General features: G+C 41.8%; 1 non-coding gene across 1 annotated transcript; it reads right to left on the bottom strand.

Moving 5' to 3' along the window:
- Positions 1-951: 951 nt before the first annotated feature.
- On the bottom strand, positions 952-1,058 carry LOC118489824. Its single transcript, XR_004887837.1, has one exon. It is a non-coding gene; the product is annotated as a small nucleolar RNA R71 (small nucleolar RNA).
- Positions 1,059-6,288: the final 5,230 nt, after the last annotated feature.

The following is a 6,288-nucleotide window of genomic DNA, read 5'->3' as shown; positions in this document are numbered from 1 at the left end:
GGCTAAAAGTGTAAAAAGGGCTTAAAATATACATCAAAAATATATCGCACTTCACGCACATCAAGTTTTTGGCGCCGTTTCCGGGGACACAAGGATATTAAGAAAGTTAGGAATCAACGGCCTAATCATATTTTTATTTTTCTTTTTAATTTTTTAGGATTTTCTTATGTTTTCAGCTTCTGCAGAGCTCAGCACGGGCCGTGCCTAGACGGACACGGGCCATGCCCAGCATCGTTACTGGCAGTTTTTAGTTTTCCAAGTTACAGAAGGCTGACCACGGGGCCGTGTCGGTGCAACACGGGGTCGTGTCCAACTTTCCAGTAACTGGGATCTGGAAAACAATCACTGTAATTCCGACCACGGGCCGTATTCGCTGAGCACGGGGCCGTGGTGAACCGTCTGACCAGCATTCTTTTCTGTTTTTATCGCAGGACTTGGAACCAGACGCCATCCTACGTAGTGTATGAGCTCCAGTTCTAATAACGACATAAAAGAATCTCTAGAAGAACCCGAACGCTTTCTCAGAAAAAGACTAAAAGATAAAAACCAAGAGAAAGTTTCGGGGAATCCACATATGGCGGACCAACGTACCCTCATGGATTATCTACGACCCACCGTAGGTAACCTAGGCGCCGCTATCAATGCACCAAATGTTGAAGCCAATAACTTCGAACTTCGGCCGCATTTGATACAAATGCTCCAAAACTCCGCAACCTTCCATGGGCTTGCGGACGAGGATCCCCATCTACATATTACTAATTTCTTAGAAATATGTGATACCTTTCGGATCAATGGAGCATCAAATGACGCCATCCGCCTCAGAATGTTTCCTTTTTCACTAAAAGACCGAGCAAAAGCTTGGCTCAACGCCCTCCCAGCTGGATCGGTAAACACCTGGGATGAACTAGCCCAAAAATTTCTATATAAGTATTTCCCTCCCGCTAAAACGCTAAATTAATGACTGAAATTAATACATATTCACAAGAGGACGGGGAATCCTTATATGAAACTTGGGAAAGGTTCAAGGAACTATTACGCAAGTGTCCACATCATGGCCTTGCGATATGGCAACAAGTATCCACTTTCTGTAATGGGTTGTTGCCACACACAAGGCAGACACTTGACTCTAGCTCCAGGGGACTTTTAGGTAATCGCCGCCCGCATGAGGCAATAAATCTATTACCCCGGGAGCCCATAAGGTTGATGAAAGCACCTCTTTACAAGCCCAAATCGAGGCCCTTTCTTCAAAAATAAAAAAATTAGAAATGACAAAAACAGTCTCGGTTATGGCTTGTGAAGGGTGTGGTGGGCCACATGAAAATTGGAGTTGTATGAAAGAAACAGACGATCAACAAGAGTCGGTAAGCTACATTGATAATAGACCTAGGCCGTCGGGTCCTCCAACGGGCACTTACAACCAAGGATGGCGAAGTCACCCAAACCTTGGTTGGAGAGAGCCCGGCAATAGTAGTAACCAACAAACCCAACGAACAAACTTTCAACAACCAAGAAACGAGTCACAAAATTTCACTCAACAACAAGGTGGACGAGAAAGGCTTGAAGATACTGTATCTCGCCTCATCTCCGACACTGAAAAGAAAAACTCGGAAAGGTTTCTACAATTAGAGTCAAATTTTAGAAATCAACAAGCTAGTATTCAAAACATAGAAAAACAATTAAATCAACTAGCTCAAAATTTTTCCGAGAGACCACAAGGTGCATTACCAAGCAATACCGAAACAAACCCAAAAGCGCAAGTTCATCTCATCACATTACGAAACCGCACCGTGGGGCCCGCGGAGGCACCACCGCCGACAGAAGAAACTGTACCCCCGCCTCTGCAGGAGAAGAACTCCCCTCCGTCATCAGAGCCTACCAAGGCTTCTCGAGTTCCGTACCCCGGTAGGTTAATTCGTCAAAAGACCAATGAGCAATTCGCAAAATTCGAAAGTCTATTAAAACAATTGCATTTCAATATTCCTTTTATTGATGTCCTAACCCAAATGCCCAAATACTCTAAGTTCATGAGGGACTTCCTCACTCATAAAAAGAAAATTGAAACTTTGCAATTAGTTAACTTAAGCGAAGAATGCTCTGCTCTCGTACTCAACAAACTTCCCCAAAAGAAAATCGATCCCGGAAGCTTCACGATTCCCTGCTCAATCGGGAATTCCCCCGCTCGTAATGCACTAGCCGATCTTGGGGCTAGCAATAACCTCATGCCCTCATCAATGTTTAAAAGACTCGGCCTAGGAACAACGAGTCCTACAAAAATGAGCATACAACTTGCTGATCGATCCGTCAAATTCCCGCAAGGTATCATCGAAAATGTCCTGGTAAAGGTAAGCAAATTCGTCTATCAGGCCGACTTTGTCATACTCGATATGAAGGAAGACACCGAGGTCCCCCTCATACTAGGGAGACCATTTCTTGCCACCGCACAAGCAGTGGTAGATATGAATGATGGAACGCTCACCTTGAGGTACGGGGATGATGAAGTAAAATTCGGAGTTGGGAAGAGAATAGAAGACGACGACCCGGTCAACTACATGAAGGTTACTGATTCGAGTTTGGATGCGGCTCTCCGACGGTGTAACATGGGATGCCAAACATCCCACTCAGAAAATATATAACCTCACATTGGGTCTAGCCAAGGACCCTTATAAACGTGGCGCACCACAGAGGCATTCCGCGGAACTATCCTTAGTTTAGTTAATCTTTTAGTTTTAATTTTGCAGGAATAAAACACACTCATGGTGGTAAAGGATGAAAAGGAGAACGAGAAAAATGGCCCCATGCACAAGAACAAGGCAACCCGACATAAATTTCTCCATTACAGAAGGCTCAACACGGGCCGTGTCCAACCAACACGGCCCCGTGCTGAACCCCCTGCAGAAAAATGCCCAGTTCAGGTAACTGGACACGGGCCGTGTTCACCAGACACGTCCCCGTGTCCAGGCTTCTGTCTCATTTCTTTAATTTTTGTTACTGGCACCTGAACACGGGGCCGTGTCCAGCCCGCCAGTAACATAAATCTTTGCTTTTTAACACCACATTACACATCCAATCAACCTAAAAAATTATTTTTGGGACACATTGAGGACAATGTGTAATTTAAGTGTGGGGGGGGGGGGAAGCTAAAACCTTGAAATTTTGCAAGTCCTATTAACAAGCCTTACACAAAACTCTATTTGGAACCGCTAATCACCCCAAATTTTTTTCAAAAACTCTTCGTTTTTTTTACTTGTCTTAGTTTAATTTGGGAATAACAAGTTTTAATAAGGTTATGTTTTTACAAATTTACAACCAATAGCGTCGTGATAACAAGAACCAACATTAGAAAATTATGAAACGGCATGACAAGCTTGGTTAAAATTCGATTATATATACTTGATCACATAAAAACCCTTTCCCACAAAAGTGAGTTTTGAGCCTTTATTGAGCATACAAATTTACATCTTTAGACTAAATGCTCATTTTTCATTTCTTGTGTGAATAGCCGCTTGGTTCTTACGACTCTAGAACTTGCCACGACGATTCATTCCCGGTCCTTACCAACTTAAACCCAAGTAAGTAAATGATGGAGGCATTAGGACTAACCATTTTTCTTTCTACACCATTATTTTTCAATTTTTTTTACCACCTACCCAAAATCCCCCTAGTTAACCCCTTTGAGCCTAAACCTTTCATTTGTTTACCCTAAAACCTTTTCACCCACCAAAAACCCTTTTTATTTTCACCCTTTATTTTAGTAACAAGCTCGGTTTTTCGTGTGACAAAAAAAATGATGAAGTTAGAAATAAACAAACAAAGCTATTAAAACAAAAAGCTTGTTTGGAGAAATACTTCGAAATAAAAAGTCACTAAAACAAAGTGTTTTACAAAAACCGACGCTTTTTACACTTTTCACCCTTTTACTAACCACTAACCCAACCACCCACCTTTAGCCCAAGCCTAACCCTTCACCCAAAAAGCCCTCTTGATATTTACAAAGGTATATAGTTAAAAAGGAGCAGGATTGATTGCTTGGCAAGCTTATGGTAGGAATAAGTTCCATGCCGCTCTCGAGTGATTCACTAAAAATACACCTTCGGCCGAGTGTTGAGTGATTTCTCATGTGAGGTATGTGAACTTGTATATAAATGAAATTTTAAATAGGCATGCTATGCCCAAATAAGTAATTTCTCTTATGAAACGTTCTAAATAAATCATAACGAATAGGATTGTAAATGAATAAAAATAAAACCAAAAAGATCTTGGATTCCCGACACTCTATGACAAGGCAAAAACCTTCTCTTCTACCCATTCCATTTGGGAGTGTAAGCCACATATTAAAGAGTTTTGCTTGAGGACAAGCAAAATTTCAAGTGTGGAGGTATTTGATGTGTGTAAAATGAAACATATAAATTACATCAAATAAGGCATAAAACTAACCCTTTTTAAGTACTAATGTGGGAAAAAGAGTGTTTTTGTCTTCCTTTTGTATTTTCAGGATGAAATGAGCTCAAATTCACAAAAGAAGTAAAAGACAGCTAAATCTAACATAAATACAAGAAAAGGAACAAAAGTGGATTGCCCGACCCCTCAACGGCATCCTCCCAAGCAGAAAAGAGAACTCAGAAGACTGAACACGCCCCGTGCTCAGCCAGCACGGGGCCGTGCCCAAGAAGCAGCAGAAAAGACAAACCTATAGAAGCTTCTATTGCCCACCACAGGGTCGTGTCCAGTGAGCACGGGCGCGTGGCGAAAGTACAGCCGGCGCATTAATTGTAATTGCGAATTACAACTAATGAAGAGAGAGAGAGAGTATCAGACGGGCACGGGGGCGTGTCCAGCGGACACGGGGCCGTGCCCAGCCTTCTGTTCAGCCTATAAATAGGAGTGCTTGGTTTCATTTCAACTCATCCCTTGGCACACCACCTCTCTCACACTTCATCCACCACCCACCACCACCATAACACCATCATCCACCACCATCATCCATTGTCCATCATAGAGTGTATGAGTCGTCTCGGGATCCAAGATTGATCGTAAGAGTTCTCGACAATCAAGGCCATGTTTGCCTAAGTCTCTTACATCACTTGGCGAAGACAAGTGTTTAGTATAATACTTTTTATTTTTAATCTTTTGCACTATTTATTTGGTTTTGTATTAATGACTTTAATAACTAGTTGCTTATGTTGAAGGTGATCTATCCTTATCGTTTGTCCGTGGTGTCTTGGCATTATTTTACTGTCTATATAAAATAAAAGATTTTCACCATTCATATCTCCACGGTCTATATGGAGGTATGTTGGCTACCTGGTCGGGGGTTAAGGGAACGGTTTGGTAAGGGTCTTGCCCTTGTTCAGTGTTTAGAGGTCCTGCAAGGGACCTGGGTCAAATTTAGTAGGATCTCCTTCAATGCCCATAGGTATTGGATGGCGGGGATCCAATCTCTTTGACCCCCTCATAAGTTAACTACTATTAATACTATAACCCGACTATTTAGGACTGTATCCCTGCTGACTCAGACTACTTAGCCGAGGGTAACGTCACCGCCAAAAGCGGGGCCTACCATAATTTGCATTAATAACTTAATTCATTATCTTTCAATAATCCGACCCTTTAGGATTGTATCCTTGCTGACTCAAACTACTGGGTTGAGGGTAACGTCGCCTTCAAAAGAGGGGCCTACTACAATAACTAAGATAATCTCTTAAACAAGTGCAAAAGTGCGAAAATAATCAAAGGTTATACTAATACACGAGTCGGATCCAAGTGATTCATCTTGTCTATCTGTTTTTATTTTATTTTTATTTTTCAGCATTTAGTTAGTTTTTATTTTCTTAGTTTAAAAACCATTTCTAATCTCTTATGTCCTTGGACGACCTCGGTATCTTACCAATACTATACTACGTCCACGATGGGTGCACTTGCCTATATGTGTATTTAGTGTTAGTAAGTGTTTTATAAATTTAAAACTTGGCTAAAAGTGTAAAAAGGGCTTAAAATATACATCAAAAATATATCGCACTTCACGCACATCAAGTTTTTGGCGCCGTTGTCGGGGACACAAGGATTTTAAGAAAGTTAGGAATCAAAGTCCTAATCATATTTTTATTTTTCTTTTTAATTTTTTAGGATTTTCTTAAGTTTTCAGCTTCTGCAGAGCTCAGCACGGGCCGTGCCTGGTCGGACACGGGCCGTGCCCAGCATCGTTACTGGCAGTTTTTATTTTCCAAGTTACAGAAGGCTGACCACGGGGCCGTGTCGGTGCAACACGGGGTCGTGTCCAACTTTCCAGTA

Source organism: Helianthus annuus, chromosome 2 (genome assembly GCF_002127325.2).
Source record: "Helianthus annuus cultivar XRQ/B chromosome 2, HanXRQr2.0-SUNRISE, whole genome shotgun sequence".
In the NCBI taxonomy this organism is placed as follows: Eukaryota; Viridiplantae; Streptophyta; class Magnoliopsida; order Asterales; family Asteraceae; genus Helianthus; species Helianthus annuus.
This window is presented reverse-complemented; position numbering and strand designations above follow the sequence as displayed.